The 22,470-nt window shown below is 41.6% G+C and overlaps 1 long non-coding RNA gene across 4 annotated transcripts in view; it reads left to right on the plus strand.

Moving 5' to 3' along the window:
- Positions 1 to 7,725, plus strand: part of LOC310884338 — a 34,039-nt gene extending 26,314 nt beyond the window's left edge. Inside the window, exon 4 of one of the 4 annotated variants that reach the window (XR_014574174.1) lies at positions 6,615 to 7,725. This is a non-coding gene — a long non-coding RNA (uncharacterized lncRNA). The other 3 variants (XR_014574175.1, XR_014574176.1, XR_014574177.1) reach the window with 3 other exon arrangements.
- The last annotated feature ends 14,745 nt before the right edge of the window (positions 7,726 to 22,470 follow it).

A 22,470-nucleotide genomic window follows, 5' to 3' on the forward strand; every position in this document is an offset into this window, starting at 1 on the left:
GAAATTGTGTGTGCATATAAAAATAAAAATAGAACAAATAAGAAGAACCAAGGTAAGCTGGGATCAGTCTGCCAGGGAGGATAGATGCTTTTCCAAGTTATGGTCACTGTCTTCTGCTATTATCAGTCTTTCCAGGGACAGCAGTTTGTTCTCAGCCCAACAAGCAGATGTGCCAGGTTCCATGTCCAAAGTTTTGGCCAAACCTAGCAAATCTTCCCTGGGGAGGAGCTGTGGGAGGATTTGGTTATGTTAGTGACATGATGGACTGGAAAATAAACTACTGCTACTGTAAAACAACTATTGTTAGATTGCAGGCCATATTTTTTTTTCTCACAAGAATAGCTATCCAGAAAAACATGTGATTTAAGGCTCCTATCCTTCCGCTGGACAAGAACCAAAAATTCTCATGTTCTCTTAATTGCAAATATTGCCATGAATTTTCTCTTCCTTTTAACAGTTGGCATATAGTTATCTCTTATGTTGATGTTCATTTGTGACTGCAAATGAAAAACAGTTCAGCAACTTTTTTTGGTATATTTGGTGCTTGGGGAAAGATTGTTTCTTCAGTGTTAGCATCCAAGAGGATTTCCGTAAACTGTGCTGTGGTATCTCTTAGAGGCTTTCAGTACAATGCAATCCCTTTGCCCCCTTTTACTATCAGACTTAATTTCATGCTGAATTTAATTCATACCTTTTTAGGGGTATGAATTTGACAGCTAATTGAAATGGCTCCATTGTTTTTGCCATGGTTGTACAGTGAAGGTGTGTCACTGTTAATGTTCATTTCAGCTTTTCTAGGTCTTGAAAAAAATAGTCCTAGAAGCAAACCACAAATATATGATTTTGCATTCCAGTCATAACCCTGCAGAAATTACAGCTGTCAGAACTCATCACTGCAATTCTAACATAATTATTACAAATATAATCTATTTAATGCTGCAGGATGCCTGTTCTGACAGGCATTGAAATGACCCTATGGACATGCTATAGACTGCAATTTTGTGCCCCTCTTTTTCAGATATTGCTCTACAAAATCAAGAGGCCTGTCATTCAAAGCCATGCTTTGGGAATGTACTAAGGGTATAATTTTTCAAAATTAAATGGCATCGTTTGTGTCCACTAATGAGAAAAAAATGTGTATTCTGAATGCCTAATTGATCATCTTAAAAGAACATGTGCCACCATATTGGATACATGAAAAGTTTCTGTGTAAAGCTCTGATCATGGTGATGCATTTCCTCGTGGATTTTTATGAACAGACTATGATGATCAGCTATCAGATTGCACATGAAAGTGTTTTTAATTATAGCCAAAAAATGAAGTGCTTGAGATAATATTGGAGAAAGCAGCACACAGATGACACAAAAAAAGAGCTATAGTCCATGTTTAGTTGAAGTATTACTGGTAACGCTGATTTTCAATTGATATTCAGTGGTGACTGTTGCTATAAAGAAATACTGTAACACCAGCAACATACTGTAGTGGATTTGTTTCTTTAACAGGCCATTGATTTTTATTTATTGATTTTACTATGTGTGTGTTTTCCATTAATAAGGCGTACATGGAAATATTCTTCAAGGATTTGTTTCTCTCCAGTTCAAGGAGACAGTGTGTGAGAATCTATTTTCTCTGGAGATGTCCTATGCAACATGACATTATTTGTCTATTATGCACCACTCCAGTGTGCATAATACGTGCATTTACAGCATTGAATTTATTTAGTTTTTTTCATATTGGTGAAACAGCTGGACTCTCCAGTTTGCGGTGCTTTCAGGCTGTTGCAGATGTCTGTGTATGGTGAGAAGTTGGGCTGTTTTTTGGGCTCCCTTTTGGCCACTACCTTTGTCTGGCTAGTCCAGTTAGGTTGTTATGCCTGTAGTAAATACTTGTTATTAAGGTGGGAAATTAACAAAAAGTGTACTGTTAGAGGTCAGTCTGTAGCTGGCATATTTAAATAATTTGATGTAAGGAAACTTCATGTGATGCTCACAGAACAAATGGCTTTTTAGCTAGTCATATAAGGCTGTTTCAGAAAAGAAAACAATCTGAGATATAGGAGTACCATCCGATGCTTTTAATCCATTGAGAACAAGCAGTGTTCAGGTTGTATTCAGTGTTATGTTCTGACATGTTGAGATGCCAGGTAGGCTTCTTCTGACTATGAAAATACAAATCAATATATAGTGAAGAAAATCTTTATTGAATATGGTACTTTAAATGTTATTACAGGAACAGCTCTGGCAACGGCAAATCAGCACTTACAGTTTATTGCTAAATGCTGTAGGTCTCTCAGTGCTATGTTATAAAAATGATATTGTATTAAATGTATTGTAGCATGTGGCTTTTATAAAGCCCAAGAGTAATTCTTGGAAAAACTAGATCATTCTGTCCCTATAGAGACTACAATTTATGGCACTAGTACTGCAATTTTGTAGTGAGGGGGAATAACTGCACTGTTTGTCTTCATCATTTTCAGGTCTTTTACGGTATTCAGGCTGAGGAGAGCAACAGAGTAAGAAATCTGCAATGTTAAGTTATAGCCACTCCTGTGCTTCTCATTACACAACTACTCACATTATCACAACTCACCCAGGTCACTAACAAGAAGCTCAGAAGGCTCTTGTTCTTGTACATGCTTTTTGAAGGGCTGAAATGGTTCTATCCCCCTGCAAGCTTATGCTTCTTTGTTTGCTCATGAGTGGCTAGTTCTTTTTTCTGTGCTTACACACTTGCAAAAGACCTGAAGGAATTGTCAATGGTTGACCACGTATTTGGATGATTCATCTTCACTGGTGCCAGTAGATTTGCTTTGATTTATGCCAGTTTAAGATCTGGTTTTGTTTTGTTCATGTCCTGAAGGTATTGTGATTTTAAATCTTTTCATTCAACACTACCTTTGCCATAGAATTCTGCGACTAGATTTTAAAAAGGCTGTAACTTACTACTGTACTGCATAGGTTTTTACCGTAATTTATATGTATTCTATTCTATTGATTTCAAGTCTCTGCAGCTCATGAGCTCTGTCATGCTCGTGAAATGCTGGTGAGAAATGGCAATGTTTTGCATTGGTAAAAAGACAAGCTCACGTGGACAGGGGATGCCTGAGATTGGAGGGGAGGGATCCTTCCATTTACAGCCTCACCGTTGTATTGAAAAACTCTTCTAAAACATCTTTCTATATTTCCAGGATGGGGTTCATTTTTTTCGGAAGTGTTGCAGCTCATTGAAAGGAAATCACAATGAAAAAAAAGTTGACATAATTTTAAAAGTGAATATGACAATTACAGTATTTTTGGTAGTAGAGCAGGCATGGAATTTGAGGGTTACAGTCTCCTCCCATCATTTCTGTGGAGCAGCAATACTAGCTGCTAGCTCATATGTTTGGTAAATCAGCAGCTAATCACAACTGCTAGGCCCTCACGTGTTTTTAGGTTGAAACATCTCATCTTTGGAGGGAGCTTAGCAGTTCTGCAGCACTCAGAAGGAATTATATGGTGTTTGTATCTCTCACAATTAATTTGATTTCTTTATGCTATTTGATAGATCTGTGTCATGTGTTCTTTCTCCCCTCGCTGATGATTATATCTCGCATTCCCTCAGCAGTAACACATGCGATGCCTGACCTCAAATTGAGCCAGCGTCTTCCAGGCAATGTGTATTTGTGTCAGTCAGGAGGGTGCAGGAGCTCAGCTCACACATTCATGCTCCATTACTCACCCCTGCACTGTAAGAAGGAAAGTTGCTTCCCTCTGGGCAATTGTAATTCTTCAGCTCAATAGCTGAAATTCAGCTTTGAATTTATTCAGCCTAGCTGGATATTATCAGTTTATTTCCGTGTGGAGAAACGGAGCAAAGGAGAAAGAGGGAAGAGCAGAAACCCTATTGCTCTTGTAGGGCTCACAATGGGATTTACACTGAACCTCGATGTTTTTCATATAAATATTTCAAGACTCTTATCTCTATAAAGGTTAATCTGGGAAATGCAAGCTCTCTTGTTCTGCCTCTTCCTCCCCTCCTTCCCCAGGGAAGGAGAAAGCAGAGCTAAGAAAGGAGTGCAAAAACCATAGAAAAGAAGGTGCAGCCTACTTTCGTCTCTGAAGCATGACTGCTGTCAGTGAACTCGGTGCAGAAGAGTCAGTTATGCTGTGAAATGGTTCTCTTTTGGCATGCTGCACAGTAGCTCACTTGGTTTTCCTTGATCAGAAAAAGCTGTGCCCTTGTGCTGGGCTGCTGCAGCACTCTTGCTGTTTTTCTTTCCTGCTCTGGCACGAGGTCCTGTGTGCTTTTCTCACTGGGGGAAGGAGCTGGGTATCACTAGAAAGCATCTGCTTGTCCCTTGCAACTTCTTGGGGCAGGCTCTTTTGAGAACAGAAATTTTAAAATAGCCAGTGTTGGATCTGTGGTTTGCATCACAGGTACGGGAAGCTGCTTCAGTGAGCTGCTACCACAGTGGTGGGAGGCTCACCAGAGGGGGGAACATGGATTAACAGGAGGAGCCACAAAGGCTTCTCCTAGGGCTTTGTTGTCTTAACCCATTTCCTATGCTCTAGGGAGTACCTTTCTGGGAAGTGAGATGTTTGATCTCCTTCAAACCCCTACAGGTTATTTGTTTTGGGGCTGTTGGGAACAGAAACCTGTCAGCAGCACCGGTGAACTGCCTGTGGTGAAAGGCCCCTCTCCATCACTGCTGGTGAAATGATACCCCTGTAGCTCTGTATCAGGAAGGTCTTTCTCAGCTGTATTGGCTCCTTAGGCATGAATGTGGCACTGCTGGTGTCTGAATTGATATGTTACTTCCACAACTGGAAATGTAGCACTGAAATTTGAAAGGAAGTTTTAGCATTTAACAGAGCCTTATGGAAGCACCCTTGTGTGGAAATTCCACCTCAGGGTTATTGATGGTTCTGATTAATTCATGAATTCAATAATGTTGTCTGGGTCATACAATCAATCCAGCCACACCTCCAAGAATTCATGGTTCATGGCTGTATTCCTCACACTTTGTAAGAGGAGAAAAAGGAGCAGTGTGAGAAAGAAATCAAAAAATATTCAGGATTAGAATTTTTTAAGGTTTATTGAGTATTCAGAGCTTCAAGCCCTTCTTGCTTGAAAAGGAAAACTTTTGAGAGAGAAATGTAAAATGCCCTTTTGTACCCTCACAGTAGAATTAACAACTTGGATCAAAGAAATTTGGAAGTCAAGTGCTACAGTGTTTTGATGCTTTCTGTAAGAATCTTATTTCTAAACAAAAGGTAGAAGTTAAGATATAAGAGGATAAACAGAGTGAAGACCAATGCAGCAGATAACTGTATCACGAGGATCTGAGTTAGATGTGTTTATGTAGGATTCAAGTAATCTGATGGCAAATTGTAAAGGACCAAGGACAAACTCTTGTTTTTGCTGAAATAATGGTTTGTTCAGGATGGGTGCCTGGATTTCAGTGAAGCACTGCTGACTTGTATCAGCTGAGGATGAGAGGATTGGTTTCCTTTGTGTTATTAATACTTTCTGTTTAGAACTGTGCTGTTTAAGTATAAGCTCATTGCAAAGTACTGCAGTGCATGACAAATCTTACATCAAATTATCAAGATGACTTATATAAGTAGGATTAAAAGTCATTCATTCAGAAATTCAGACATTTCTTCCCCTGGGGCATATCAGCATACAGCACAACTTATTATTAACTCTGATAATGTTTGTAATGGAGAGGGAAATGTATGAGATATGAAGACCATGGAGTGCAGAACAATCATCTTCTGACTTCATAGTGGATGGGGTGGACAACCTGCAAGCACGCTTCTTGCATGTGTGGGAAATCTTGCCACAGAAGTCTTGCCCCTGGACTGTTCACTTAGTTGTCTGTCTTGGTTTCATCACAATCCCATCAACTGAAAGTGGGGAGTAAGAGGAAGGATGAAAAAGTAAAGAGATTAAAAAAAGTGGGAAAAGAGTCATGGGAGGAGGAATACTTAACAGATCTTAACAGGTCTCTCTTAACAGATTGAGTTTTGAGGGGTTTAAAGAAAAATAAAAAAGATTGTTGGCAAATGTCATTCAATTTTTATCATATTTTGGGTAGAACTTCATGAATTTTTGAATTTGTACTGATAATTTGAAGACATTCATTAACATTTTGAATGAAATGAAAGATAGATGTTTAATTCCCAAATATACTAACTGTGCTTAGGAAATTGCCTGGTCTTTGTTTGAGGCTGGAAGGTGCTGTTTACAGCTCTCAGTCACAGTAAACGTAGCAATTCTGTGCCATGATCAAGCAAGTCACATTTCCTGACATGAGAATGCAGGGGAATATTTGAAAGACTCTGACCTATTCCTACCCTGAGGCTGAAATCCTCTTTCCAGCTTGCCTCTGGAAAAGCTTTCTACCCTGGACTCCCAGTGGGTTGCAAACCAGGTTTATACATCTGCAACAATGGAGCATTAATGTTTGGCTGACGGCTTGCAAGACGAAAATGACTGCATTTCAGTGCAGAATTTCTCATGACAATAGTAATGTTGGATTAGTTTTTATGCTTTAAGTAATTAGGCTCTGACAGATGATGTAAAATTTATTTTCACTTATTTGTGTTAAACTGGATGATTTCTTTATTCAGATTATCAGTGCTGCAATATAAATTGAAAACCCATCCGTGCTACTGGGAAGTGGACATGGAACCTCAGATTTCTATTGGGGCTCCTCACTCAGGAGCTAGTCATTTCGTCTTTTGTGTTGGTCCATGGAAATCAGAAAGCTCCTTCAGTTTTAGATAGCCATTATAGTTCTATATAAACCTCTTGAAAAGGCACTGTATATATTGTTTTGTACGCTTAGGCAGAACAGATGCCCTCACTTAGGGAGAGCATAGCACTGAGATTAGTTAGCTGGAAAATACTGAACTTGGTGGTTCTTTACCATATGTTCTTTCAACAAGACCACTGACTTTGTGTGTGTCCATGTGTGAGATCCTATTATTTTAGTATGTGTAAGAAAATATTGGAAAATTGTTATTTTTAAATGTTGAGGCACTCTGTTTTGACCTTTTTATTACAAGAAGTTTGTCATTTTGTTTAGAAGCAATTTATTGTTTCAACACCTATTTCATCAGTTTTATAACAAAAAACCAAGCAAATATTTCAAATATACGGAAGTGTTCTGATTAACCCACCAAATGTATTTGAAGTGTCACTGAAAAATATTCTCTTAATGAAAATTTGTAATGGCTTTGCTTTTTAGTGTGATTCTGGATATTTTTAAAAATCTTATAGTCCAAATGAAATAGGAATCTATTTTCTAAGTAGCAAGAGAAGAAAAAAGGAGTGCAGCAGCTCTAAAGCTATTTGTGAAGGAAAAAGGCATTGTGACAGGAATTGGTCAAACTAAACAGAACTTTGGATGTTGCTCTACAAATTCACATTTTGAATATTGCAGGACAGTGATATGGTCAACATCCTTTGTATTTACAATGGCATAAGAGTCACAGTAGTCAGGACATATGTGCTTAGTAAAAACTTAATATGGTTTTATGCCCAGTTGATGCCCAGAGGATGGGGAGAACCCAACCTTACTGTCAGGTTCAACCCTGATCCTCACGCAGAGCAACTTGCCCTTATCAAGGCACTTATTCAATCTCTTGTCCTTATTCAAGGCATGTTATATCAGTCCAGTACGTGCAGTCATTAGTTTTCAAGTATACTCTTTACTATGGAAAATGTATATAAGAAGTGGTAAATACTATTAACAGTGTAGGAAAGCATGTGCTCTAGATTAAAGCTGATAGTGCTCATCAGTTTACTACAAACCTTGGCCCATATGATGCAGAGTATTGGTTTAAATTTGAGTTCATAATGCAAAAGCAAAGGATCAAGTGATAGGTTGTTTTTTTCTGAAGTAAACACTATAAATCAAACTGCAGGAGAACTATGATTTAATTCATTAACAGTTGGAAGATTAATTACAGTACTATTAAATATGTGATTAAATTAAAACTTAAGTATTTAAACATTGTTTTTTCAAATACCGTTTGCCCATTAATTAGATGGGCTAAATGTTTGAATTAATTAGAAGTGTAGGCTTGTAAGTTAGAAATAAATCCACATGCATTTCACTTCCTGGGGTGCTCTTGGCACTTTCCCACCATGCAACACAGTAGAATAATCACAGCTATTACCTTCCCCTGTCAGAGCTGGTTTTTGTCTCGGTCTGTATACACAGCTGGACTGAGAGGGCTGCATATGCCCTGGGTCTCTATCTCATCCTCAGATGCCCTACTCCCCTGTCCACTTGCTTATCAGTGATACTAAACACCTTCTGGAGTTAAAAGCCTGTTCTCATCGCTCCAGGAATTCTGTAGCACATGTATGAAGAGAGAATTCCTGACAGCAGTGTATTGGGTTTATATGGCAAGGTTTTGCTAGTGGGTGGCCTCTGTGAGCAGAGCCCAGCAGCTGCCCCATGTCAAAGAAGAGCCAACTCCAGTCAGCTCCAAAAGGGACCCACCACTGGCCAGAGTTGAAACGTGAGCGACGTTGTTTGCGTCTTTGAGAGCGTATTTAAGAAAGGGAGAAAACTGTGCAACAGCAGCTGGGAGAGAGCGGAGTGAGAAACAGCCTTGCAGACACCAAGGTCAGTGAAGGAGGAGGGGCAGGAGGTGCTCCAGGCGCTGGAGCAGCAGTTCCCCTGCAGCCTGTGGAGAGGCCCCTGGTGGAGCAGGCTGTCCCCCCGCAGCCCGTGGTGTACCACAGCGGAGCAGGTTTCCATGCTGCAGCCAGTGGAGAGGAGCGCAAGCAGGAGCAGGGAATCTGGGGGTAGCTGCTGCCTGTGGGGGACCCATGTTGGAGCAGTTTGCTCCTGATGGATGGCCCCTGTGATATGGACCCGCATGGGAGCAGTTCTTGAAGAGCTGATGAGTTTTTTGGTGTTGTAAACACTTCACAGTGCTCTAAAGAATCGTTAAAGTGGGATTAAATGCCACTTACACCTATTATTACCGACAGGATAAATGAGAACTCAGCGCATAAGGTGAAGTGCTGGTAAAGTTATGCGGGTAGACACTTTGCCCCATAATTTTTATTAGGAAGGGAGATATCCATCTTTCCCCAGGGACATGGAATTCCCAGTCATCTGAAATACCCTGTGGCGCAAGCCAGTAGTAATGAACATATTTGGGAAGCATTGCAGGTTACAGAAGGTAAATGTCAAGAAGAAAAGTTAAGAAAAAAATCTTAAACATCTCACATGTAGTGTTGTATGAAGCAAATAGGATTACCTTAGACCTGGTTCCATGATCTTAAAGTACAATTTTCAATGTAAGAAGGTAAGTGTGAAAATCTTAGTGATGGATACCTTCACAATAATCCAGAGCTCCCCTGCAGAAATCAAATGCAGGAGGTGGAAAACATTTCTCCACTTCTGTTGCATTATTTATCGTTATTATGACACCCTGCATCAAGAGTTAAGACTTGTATCTGTTCTGTCTGAACAGATGATCAAGAGCTAGACATGCATTTGCACATTTTGGGCTGAAGCAGTTTTTGAGCTCTGTGCTTGTTATCTGTAGGACTCCAAGCCTGCAACAGAGATGAAAGAGATAAATGCTCTTAAATTCTTTCCCCTTTTCCATTTATCAGATCCCTTCCTTCTGTCTCTCCACTGGCTTGCAACAGCAGGATAGCAAAGGCAGTCCTCTCCAAGGCATCAGGACAATGCAGCTCCCTGCCTGGATGTCCTCTCTGCTACCCTGATGCTGTGCAGCCACTGGAAGGGCATGGTTAAACCTTGAAACACAAAACATGTTGTTGTTCCATGTTACCAAATGAGTAACAAATGTTTGGATTTCTTTTGCATATATAAATATGGTCCCCAGGAAGAGCTCATTGCTCATGTAAATCTGAGTAAATGATTAAGTTTATTATATGATTAATTTTAATTCTAAATTTATTGTATGACTTACTAAAGATGACTGGAAGTACCAACTTCATTTCAGTTCCTTTCAAATGTCCTGTATTCAGTGATTGATGTGTTTGCCAGTGTGCTTCCTGCTACTGCTGTTATTTTTTAATCCCAGTACCAGGAGGACTTGTGGCACCTTAGATGTACTGCCAAGTCTTATCCCACAGGGGGATGGATTTCTTGTGTGAGCTTCTCTGTTCCTGAACACCAGCTTTGGATGTAGGACAGATCTGAAAGAGCAGCACACAAATATTCTGAAATGAATGCCCAGGGATTCTTCTACACTTTTCTAATCAGCGAGGGTTTCCTCATTTAAACTCCTATGCATCAGTCTAGATTGACCTATTATGACAGATTCCCTCCTAAGGCTTAAACATCTTGAGTTTATTCACCTCGCATAGCTGCAGGATAGGAATCCCCAGTCTGGCAACTGAAATGTTTTCTTTTTGTGTACTTTATCTGATACCCTCTACTGGTATGAAATTGTGGTTCCTGCTGTAACTCTGTGAAGACAACATGAAATAGTAATTGACTGGTGGAATTATGGATTTAACTGAGGGTAATGAAGAAATGCATGTGCCTAGATTACCAATCAGCTTTTCTTTGGTTTGAAATTAAACCAGTTTGATTAACCACCTCCTGCAAAAAGGTAGCAGCTCAATCTCTCCAAATGCCTCATGTAAATAACACATTAATCTTCATGGCAATGTGGTGACTCTTCTATGTACTCTGAAATAAAAGCAAGAAAAATAAGTTGGAGCTGGGGGTACACAACAGTTCTGAAAATCAGACAAACACATCCTTTTTAATTTCATCCATATATTTCAGTAGAATAGGTTTTACTGTCCGAAATGTTACTGAAGCCCATTAAGGAGGATGAGTTTTATGCATTATATGATCTGAATTCATGCCAGCAGTACACTAAAAAAAGGAAGAAATGAAAAAAGTATTTGAAAACCAAAAAGGAAGAAAGGCAACAGCATGCTTTGCCATGAAAAGTGTATTTCTTTTCTTTGACCCATTGTTCCTTCCTTGCTATGTCACTATGAAGTCGTGACAATAGCTATATTGAATTACACCATGTGTCACCAGGCATTTGGTTTTAATAGAATGAATTATTACCACATCATTTGGACTTTTCTGCTCTACTAATTTTGCTGCATCTTCTATTTTGGTCATTTGTCCTACATTTTAAAAAGCAAATTAGTGTCCCACATTTCATCTCCATTGGGTCAAAAGGGTTTGTACTGCTCTTCTCAGTGCTTCTACTGTAGGTATTCTATCTTGCTCTGTTCTATTAAGCAGCTAGACTGAGGGTCAAACAATAAACTATGTGAGGCTAGAATTCAATTCATTTTCACTTACATTTGTTAACTATTATTTATGTCTAGTAGTGTTTCCAGGCACCTCTTGATTAGATCTGCCAGCACCCAATGTACTTGTGGGACTAATATTGCAGTCCAGGTTGGGTCCTTGGAGGCAACCACATCTGTATCCATTCAGTAGCTACTTCTCTTAAACACCTCTGGAAAGTCCAGCTGGTGAAGTCTGTCTTGAAGAATTTGTCTTATAGAGAAAGTCTAAATATTTTGAGCTTTGTCTGTACCACGGAATACTACACTGAAACAGCAGAGCTAGCAAGCTGGAGCAAGCACAACAATTAATTGCTTTCACTCTTTCCACACTCACAAATTCAGCAGAAGTAAAATATACGGCTAAAAAACACAGCCAGTGGAAGTTCTTGCAGGAAAGGTGTAATGCAGTACTAATTGTAAATCTATTGAGAGACAGGAACCCTGGGGGATAAAAGGTTTCTATTTTACTAATGTATCCTAAAACATGGATATTTTAGTGTGATGCATTACACAACCTGAAGCCTAGATTTTCACTCAGTAATTCCTGCATCTAGTGCTGTTTAAACATCTTTTGAAAAGACAATGTGATCTTTGAAGAATCCAATGTTGATGAATTTACCATATCCCCTGCTTGTCAATTGCTACACTTAATTGCTTTCAGTGTTTCAAATTGGGTTTTGTTTCTATGCTTTTATCCATTAATGACATTTCACATAAACTGTCTATGAAGAAAACAGGTATTGTATATGTTATATTTGAAATATGTATATTATGTGCAGTGGGAATCACAGTAATGGGGGTTTCTGATTATAGAAGGGTGGGAAACTACTGTGAGCAGCTGGAATGTCTGAGGTGTACAAGCATGCTCATCCATAAATGTCAACCTCTGGCATATTAAAACGGCATTATTTTTAGCATTCAAAGAAAGTTCCCATGTAATTTATTCTAAAAGTTAAGACACAGTATGTTATTTTTTTAAGGGAAAAAAGGGATTTTTTTTCCAAGAAGGGTCAGTTCATCCCATTTCACTGGGCTTTCAGTGAACATGCAACACCAGGATGGCTGTGGTTTTTTGTCATGAGATGTCTCGGGTACTTTTTGTTTTGCTCTTTTTCTTTAGTAATTACATTTTATTTGTCTTAGATTTGCTCATTCCCAAATCCAAAGTCTTATAAGGGACTCAGGTTTGTCAGATATTTAAAAGCTTTTCAGGTTCTTCAGTGTCTGTGACTACTCTGTTATGCCCAGAGAACTCCAGCAGAATTGATGTGTTCCTTTCCAAAAGCTGTGTGTTTACTGTTTTTGGTTTCCTGATCAGCTAAATCTCAATAGTTCAGTTCTGATCATTAAAGTCCTAAGCATCTGTTCTGCAACTACTTAGGCCCTGGCTTCACCTAGCACTAGAATATGTGCTCAAATTCAGATTCTTCACAGTGTAATGATCAATAATGTAAAACTGCTAATGTTTTAGTGCTGTCCAAGAGACACCCCTGGCTGATAATGGCTTTGGTGAAGCCACCTCTGTGCTCATGTGATGATAATGGTGGATACCCATCACCTGTGGAGCTGGACTCTCACTGCAGCTGCTGCATTGCAGCAACTGACAAAGGGGCTTGTCTCTCTACATCTCTCCTTTATGAAATGAGTTATTAAGAGAGTGGTTTGGGGGGTGTGGTTGGACAATAAATAAACATGTACTTGGCTGAATTCCTTGTTGTGATTTCCCACAAACATAAGCTAATTGGCCACTTAACCCAGATTAGCAACTGTATACATGGATAAACCTGTAAAAAAAAAAAAAAAAAAAAAAAACCTGTGATGGTACCAAACAGGTTTGACTTTAAATTTTCATCTGCGCAACACAAATGCAATACAGCTGGGGTCTGTAGCAACACAAAGCTGCAATATAAAAATTTTCACTGTTTCTCACATTTGACTAAACCTCAACAGCAGTCATTACAGCTTTAACAGATTACATCTTCACTGACTCCCAGTCCTTTCAAAACAGGCAGAAAAGAAAACAGCAGAAGAGCAGAGCTGTACCCCACATAGTGCAGCATGCATTAGGATAGAAATGAAGCACAAACACGTTGGCATCTTCATTAGTGCTGCCTTGTACTAGTGGGGTGTTTTGCAGGATGCTGGGCTTTCTTCTCACCTTTCATGCATGTGCCCGCTCTCAGAGGTGAGGAGCTGTAGCACTGGTACAGGAAAGTTGTCTCCCTGGGAAAGTCTATGGGATCACTGTAAACTGGTTGACAAAACCAAGTCCTGGCTTTCACACTAACAAGTGGCAAATCTGTTTTTCTGTCAGGTCTGTGAATTATTTTTCCATCACCTTTCCGTAACTGCGTGCCCATATTGATTCGATGCAATAAGTCAGTTTAAAAAAAAACACTAAATGCTTAAGTGGTCTGTTCTGTTAAGGGCTATGGGGCTCTGCTGAAAGGAGCCGTTTCTCACAGACGGCTGTCTGTGATGGGCTTTGCTGAGAGGTGCCGCGTTCTCTTGGCATGGCGGGGGCTGTTGCATCCAGAGCCACTCTCCATGCAGCAATTCCACCAATGTCACTTCAGCTGTTCAGTGGCTGGGATCAGACGTTGGTCCTTGGAGAAATCTGATGGAAAGTTTCAATAAATAGCCCTGGAGCATTCCAATGTTTATCTTGTTTCAGAGTGATCTTGAAGGACAGGACAAGATTTCACGAGTGTGACTTTACATACCAGGTAGTTAAAGGCCATCTGATTTGTATTCAGAGTTTGCTTTTTCCTCAAGTGATTACATTGATTCATGCTTTTTCCTTTTATTTTAGTATTTTCTCTCAAAAAACAAACTCAGATTGAGCTTCATTATTCAGTCTTGCATGGACAACATTACATGATCTTGACAGAAACCCTTCGCATTTTAAAAAGAGTTGAAATGTTTATTTCCGTACCTTTTCTTAAGTGTCAAGGGTAAAAACGATTTTGGTTTCACTTAAAGAAAAACAGACACTCATACCTGAGCTGGTGAACAAGATGCTTCATTCAATATGAAATTATGCATTTTCCAACTTTTTGTGTTGCCTGGAAAAAAATGCTTGTTGTTACCATTTGGTTAGTGAGCCAGGAAATCAATTACTTGTACAGCTCCACTCTGTCGTTCTCTGGGGGAAATACTGGTCTCTCAGAAGTAATGGAATCAATGAAAACCTATGGCTTTTTATGGCACGTGTAGTCATTTTTCATTGTCTGGAGCTCCAGCAATCTGATTTCAGCCCCGGCACTTCCCTGTGAGAGCCTGAACCGGTGTCTCCAAACAGGAGGCTGGGGACAGCCAAAGGCTGGGTCTCATCGCCTCTCCTGGCACCTCAGTGGGAGCCCTGCTCTGTCCTAGCAAGTTGGGCTCTTGTCTGTGTTCATCATTTTCCCACACTTGTTATCTGTCTATCAGGGCTTTAGAAGTCTTAAATACTATTCTAATGGTATCTCTCAATGAAACAATTACTTCTGTGTCCATAACCCAGTTTGTATTTGATATGCCACTTCTAATAACTTGTAGACTTCTTCTTTTTGATACAAGAGACTATCTGTCACATTTCTAGCAGAAAAAATAAAATAAAATTTGTCACATTAAAAGCTGTCTTTCAGCGATTTAAAAATAGGAAATTGAATGAGCAAAAGAACAGAGTCTGTGCTGCTTGGCTCTGTTCAGCATAGTTGAGCTGAATGTAACATGATGGGCAGGACAGGCAGAGCCTGTTTTCCTGTCAGCTAGCTAAGGCTGGGAGCTGACAGCACCCAGGGCATGTCAGGTGGGTGTCTGGAGCCTCACGGGACATCAGCACGATGGGAGCCACCTGCACTGTTTTCTCAACGAGAGGTGTGGAGAAGCGTGAGAGCAGGACACCCTGGGATCAGTGAGGCCCAGGCAGGCTGGAAAGTCAGGTGGAGAGCCAGGTTTGATCATCCTGAATATGTGCTTCCAGAATGCACAACAAAAATGTATGCAAGTGTCTTGTTTTACGCTGCATTCACATTTGTTTAGAAATGTTGTGCACAGGTGAGTCAGAAGACTGCTGACGTGAGGGGGAGTATGGAAAAGCATGTATGACTAAGACATTTTCCATCTGTACTAGTGGATAATGTACTTATATGCAAAGTAACTTCCATGAAATAACAGTATCCAGATCATTTTGTGCACTCACGGCTTTCAGATCTGTTAATTCTGGGAATGGGTGAGGCTTGTAGAACCATTATGTAAAAATCAAGAGTGAATATTATGAACAGAAAACCATTAATGCAGGCGTTAAAAGAGGGGGAAATAGTTTTGGGTTTTGTGCATACCTTTTTATTGCTATCAGTGTCACTGAATATATAGCTTTTGAGAGAAGTAATGCATAGTAACTTTTGCTCTTAGCCTCTGGAGTTCCCAATACTTCTTTCCTGAGCTTGCAGACACACAGGCCACTGGTGCTCATGAACACTCGCCAATAACAAGGCTGAAAGGTGCTGAAAAACTCTCATACATGATGGTGCATGGTACCACGGTATATGCATAGCAGGGTAAGGGGCCTAGGGAAGAGAGGGCAGGATCTGTCTGCAGAGGGTGTAAATGCAGCATAACCATGTCCAGTTCTGCTCTTTTCCATACACACAAACGCTAGGTGGAATCTGGCCCTTACTCTTTCTGTGTTTCTCATTCATGCCAGCGGCTTTTGCATGAAAAAAGGAATGTTGTGTAATCATCTCTCATTGTTTGTTCCTTGTGGAATACCTAATCCTTTGGTTTTGATATCACAATTAGCAAAATAGAAATTATCGTGTCCCCAAACCAAAGACAGACAAGGGCAGGAAAAGAAAAACACATTGAAAACAACAACAACAAAACCATACCAGCTAGAACTAATAAATTCAGATGCATGGTTCTAGATTTATGCAAATGCACTAATTAAAGAAAGAATAGGACATGGTACCTGCAGGGCATAAATGCTACACAAGCAAAATTGTTATCAGACAGGCCCTTTTTTTCCCAGCCTTTCCTTATGGTACCAGTAGTTCTCAGAGTCCCTCAGGACGTGCAGCCTTTTCAGACTCAGCAAGTAGGCAGTGATGTATTCATGGTGGTAGTGGAACTGGCAGCGACACTGCAAAGAGTTGGAAATGTGTCTATCAAAGCTGCAAGGGCTTAAACAGAAACGATGAGAAACCTGTGTGTGGGAAGCTGGCTCAGCTGCTGTCCGTGTTGGGTCTGTCTCTAATAAATACACCAGTCCTTAGCTTTCATCTGCATCAAGCACCTACAAGGGACAAGTGCATATGCTGTCTAATTTCTACCAATTATCTCAGTGATTTATTCTGTCTTTACCAGTGTCCTAGTGGCACTAATTGCTGTGATGGTGATGATATAGTTTAGAGGCGATAGCGGTGACGTAAAGCCCTAAACAGAGGCAGTGCCTGCGCCAGGGAGCTTGCATTGCCAGCTCCTGCCGTGCGGAGACACAATGGCATTAACTCTGGGCTGCAGTGGCTCCTGAAGCATGAAGGGCTGCATGTTGGGTGAGATTTATCTCATTAAACTTTAGGTATCTGAAAGTAAACCAGTTACTCTAAACTAATTGTCAAGGGCTATAACCATTGCTAATGAGAGAACTCATTTGGAAGGAGATAGATCTGCATTGGAATGAGATGAATATGCAGCACTTTCTCAGGAGGGTATCATGAACTCTAAAATAAAATCAGGCACAGTAGAGAGCAAAGGCCACTGAAAGCCCTTAGGGTTGTCATATCTAAGATTTATTTTTGCATTTTTAAGTCACTATTCAATGCTCATCCCTTTCCTCTCCCATTTCCAATGAAACTAAAGGTCTGATTTAAAGAGAAAAGGAATTGCTGTAAAACCTGCTATGCTGAAAAAGACCAAAGGTGCTGCTACTCAATTTTTGTCATTCTGACACCTCACTAAATGTTGCAGTGCTGAACAGTGAGGGATTGGTACCCTGTTGCTTGCTAGAGACTGCCAGTGGAGTAATGGCACAAGAAACAGCAAGGAAGCATAGCTTCTACATCTACGTTTCTATCTTATGTTTTTCACTAAATTGTGCTGCCCCCACCAATTCAATGGAATTAGTAAAAGCAAGCAAAATAAAAGCTCAGTACAGTCCTATTTCTGTTCTCTTCCCTTTTTCCCTTTTTCCCTTTTTCCTTTGTCTTTTGTCCTTTGTCCTATTTTGTTTTTTCTTTTCTTCACATTTAGTGAATAGTCCCTTGGTCCTTTCAGCTGCAGGTCTCAACTTTATAAACTCCAAATCCACCTGCAGATGGGAGCTTATTTGCTATCGTTACAGTTTGTGAGCTCTGTAAGATGTGGGGGGGCTGGCTGTGGGTCTGCCGTCCCCTGCACCCAGGCACCCTCGTCTGCCCTGTTCCCTGCTGGTGCTGAGTCCACGGGTGTCTGCAGCATCCCTGATCTCCCCTAATTTTGAGTTACTGGCTTTTGCAGCATTTGTCCATGTAGTTTAGGGTACCATTTACCTCAGTGGGGGGTGCCTGCACTGTGAGAGTTTAGAGGTAACAGTGGGGACCTGGGCTACCAACCAGGTGGGACAGGGCAGCTCTGAGGGTCTGTGCATGTCCATGTTCCCATGTAGTGACAGTCACCTTAGCCTGAGACCTGTTGGGAGAGCCTGCAAGATTGGTGGCGGCTGGAATGCTTCAGTTGTGTATTGTGATCAGAAGAACTTGAAATACTGTATAACTGGTGGTCATCTGCACTAGATTTCTTTGGCTTTGGCATTTAGGGCCAGCTTTTCGCTATGCAAATCAGCCTGACATCAATTTCTCCCTGCAGAGTGATAGTAACTGGCAGCATTTCAGAACATGAGCTGCATTTACAGGGCCCTGCTGACCCTCTTTCAAGTGTGTATATATTTATTTAAATGATTTGTCTACTGATATATGGCAGCTTGGTAGAAAGAGTTGTTACCACATTAACCTTTAAAGCACTTAAGTCCAGTTTAAGTGATTATTAGATCAACTGTGACAGAGTATTGGCTATTATCACAGATTATCACACATCTGTAATACAGCATTTCATTTTTTTCCTGAAGAGCAACCAACATGCTACCATTACCATCAAAACCTCAGTTTTCTCACTCTGCTTTTAGAAATTTCTGCTCTCAAAACACTGCTATTATCAGACAGTCACTGAAATGTGTTTAAGAGCTTTCTAGCTCTAGAAGACTGCAGGTGCTGGCTGCAAAAATGTGAACCTAAATCTCTTCATGTAAGCTGCTAAATCTTTCTAGTGTTTGCCTTCCAGTGCTCTCCCCACCTGCTTCTTGTAAGTGATGTTTTCTGGAGGTGCAAAGTCTCCATGAATGCACATCCAATGCCCAGTGCTGAGTGCTATGGTGTCTGGCGCAGCCACTTGTGGAAATCAAGATTTGTGGTTGGTGGGGTGTAAATCTGCCAGGGGTTCACCCAGGGTGGCAGTGGGTGGCTGAGCACAGAGCTGCCCTTCTGCCTTGCTTCAGCAGCATCTTGCAGGCATGTGTCCAAGGAAACCTGTGATCAGAGGCTCACAGAAATATTTGTTGTCAGCATCTAAGGCTGAGGGACACCGTGTTTCTTCCAGATTGCTGACCTCAAGCTGCAAAGAATTAAAAAAAAAACAAAATCTAGCTTCAAATTAGTGGAAAAATAACAGATTCACCTGCTAAACTCCACCACATGAACATGATATAATGGTGTTAGACATAAACATTTGTCAATGTTGTTGTCCGTGCTAAGAAAACAATAATAATCTAGTGCACAGAACAAGGCTAGGTGCCAAGAAGTGTTTGATTAACAAAGGTATCTGCTCAAAACCTGCTCCGCAATGCCATATTCAATACGAGATGGGCATTTCGAAGAGGATATTCATCCCACTTAATTTAGTCCTCTTATTTATTTATTTATCATTTTTCCCTGTTTTCCTCTCTTGCCACTGACTGCAGTTACATGGAGGACCAGCTTACACAAGGCATTGAACTTCTGTCCTTCTGAAGGCTGGTATAGGCTCAGACTCACTTTGCATTCCCCTAAGCATTCTTGTCTGTGGCGGGTCGTGTTCCTGGCTGGTCACAGCATGCTGGTGGGGGACATGCAGCGGGGAGCGTTCACAGGCAGGAGCCTGTCAGGGTCTGGAGGTCAGTCTGCACATCCCCCGGACACACTGCTCCAGGCACTCGGATTCCTGGATCGGTAGACTCTCTTGGCTTATTTTTGTTAAATGATGCTGCACATACACCACAGCAGATGCTGGCAGCCTCTTGAAAGCAGCAGTACAGACTGCAGCAGGTCTGTTCAGCTCCTTGTTTTGCTACTGCAGTTGAAATGCTGAGACAGCAAGTATGCAGGGTAGGCAGCAAGTGGGGACAGTCATATGAACCCCAACATAGGAATCAAGAGCTGCCAGGGCTTTCCCTGATTTTGACCATGTTTTTAGGAAGAAGAAAAGTTTGAGAAGGTCTGCAGAGCATACCTGTCAGCAGGTGTTAGTCCCCTCCAGGGCAGACTGATCAGCTGCAGATGCAGCTGTGCTGTTAGAAAGTGTGACTACAGATGTCTGGAGTATCTTGTAGCTTTTTCTCCTCAGTGTGCAGCAGCCATGTGAAGTATTAGCTGGATGTGCATGAACCTTCCAGGTGCAGATAGGCAGCTGGGTTCGTCTGTGGTCTGCTTAGGGGTAGCATCTTCCAAGAAAGCAAAGGAACAAGCTGTTCTTGTGTGTGAAAGAGTCTGTGTGTAAATATGTACTAACGCAAACACCCCCAGCGTTAAGATTTTAACCAAAAGTTTCCTTTTTGAGGGTGGAGAATTAATTCTTTGACAAGGTAATGCACACTCTTCAATTTCTCTCTTTAGTTTCACCTCTTTCAGCGTAGACTCCTTTGCTTATTCATAGACTCTAAGGACGAAAGAAAACAGTAACAGTTTCTCTATGGTGGAAGAAACCACCTCTCCAAAAGGCACCCAACCATGGCAGGCACTGAGAGGTGGCTTGCCTCAGAGCCCGGGACTGCACTCCAGCCCTCCCTGCTAAAGGCACATGCCTCCGCGGGACACGCTGCTGATTCTTGTTGCTGTTTTCTTGGTTAGATTAAAAGTCATTCAGACCCTTGTATTTTTCTCCCTGTGAACATATTAATACCCTGTAATCAAATCACCTTTAGCCTTCTTTTTAATAAACTAAACTGATTGAGCTATTTAATCACCCACTGTAGAGCATTTCCTACAGATCTCAATAATTTTTTCAGGTCCTTGCTGAACTCCCTCCAGTATTTAAACCATTATCAAGCCTGAGCCTTTAAAATATATCTGACTATCATCTGAAAGCCTCAGCCACATTTCGTGAACTACACCTAGTGTTTAAGAGATGAAAAAATAAGAGAGAAAAAGATATGAAACTCCACACTTGCACATAGATAACATTAGCTAAGACATCTGGATGAATATCAGTGCTTGAAGCGATTTTCATACTATTGCTTCTGGTATCTGAGGAGCAAATAGCCTCTCATTTAATTTATACTGTAATAAAATCTACTATTGATTTTAATAAAATTGAAGGTGATCATTTTGAATGAAATCCCTAAGGCAGCTTTTCCATAAAAAGCTTCTCTTACTTTCTTTGCACATGTACACTGCAATTCACGTCTGATAACAGTGAAATGGGACTTTGTTTCTGGGAAGCAGGGACTATTTTTGAGTAAAAAGTGTGAGGAAGACCTTCATTAGAAAACAGGCGTTTGGAGAGTTTGGCATGAAGCCTAGCCCTGCCATTGTGATCACATGCTGCAGGGCTGACAGCGAAAATGCTGATTTTCCTCTTGTCCCCATAATGTTCCTTTTTGAGGTGACAGCATGAGGGTGACAAAAGGCAACAGAGGCACAGGCTGCCAGCTGGGGTGTTCTGCACTGTCCAGCCACCAGTGGGATGCAGTGCTGCTCCCCCGTGACAGGCACCACCACGTCCTACTGGGTACTGTGACAGGCACCACCACGTCCTACTGGGTACTGACAGGCACCACTATGTCCTACTGGGTACTGTGACAGGCACCACCACGTCCTACTGGGTACTGACAGGTGTGCGGGCAGCAGGCAGGCAGCCACCTCCTCAGCACGGTGCCACATGCCCGGCCCCAGCACCTCCTCCAGCAGGAGCCAAGCAGCGGGAGGCCTGGCCTGGAGGTCTGTAGGATGCTGGCTGGTGTGCACTGGTCAGCCTGACGGGAAGCAGGTGCCAAGATCCTCCATGGCACTTACAGAGGTGGTGGCAGCACCAACAGGACAGGGCCTGGGGACTCCGTGCCTTGCGGAGCAGGTCTGGCTGCAGCTGGATGCACAGCGGCTGCATGCCGGAGAAGGAGGAGAGCCTGAGGTGGCCGCAGGGCCTGGGCAGCTGTCATGCGGCAGGGCACAGGTGGCAGCACAAGAACCCCAGGGGCGCTGGGGAACCCTGCACAGAATCTGCACCCTGAGCCGCTGGCCAGGCTGGGCCTGCTGCTGAAACCAGGGTGCCCTGGACAGCCTCTGGGGTTCACATGTTACTTGTCAAACTGTCACAGGCTTTGCACTTCTCAGTTCTTCAGTATTTGCTACAGACCCCACACATGTAAAACTCATTTATGTTATTTTTCTGCTTGTACTTAGTTGTGCACAGGAATTTACAGAACTATGACTTAGAAAGGAGATTTGCTGAGGAAAAAAACAGCAGCAGCACAATTAATATTCACCTTGATGTTCAAGTTTAACTTTGAAATGCTCTTCTACAAGATGAACTGCTAAGCAGAATTAGGATTTCATTGTTGAATGAATATTCAATATGCATTTAATACTGTTTCCTTCTACTTCCCCAAACTGAAGTCTCTGATGAGACATCTCTAATTAGCTCTGTTTCTAAAGTGCTAAGTTGCAAAGAAAAAAGAAAAAAAAAAGCAACACAACAAGAGGAGGAATGGAATGCCACTTGGAAGTGGCAGCTGGAGCCCAGGCGACATGCTGAAAGCAGGCGGAAGCCCTGGGCAAGCGCCTGGGCGAGGCTAGAGGCACGGTGCTGTGGCTTTGTCCCCACAGTGGGGCAGGGTCTTCTGCAGCAGCGAGAGCACCTGGCCTCTGCTGAGCACAGGAAACACCCATGTTTTGCACA

This window comes from Anser anser, assembly GCF_964211835.1.
Source record: "Anser anser genome assembly, chromosome: 20".
NCBI lineage: Eukaryota > Metazoa > Chordata > Aves > Anseriformes > Anatidae > Anser > Anser anser.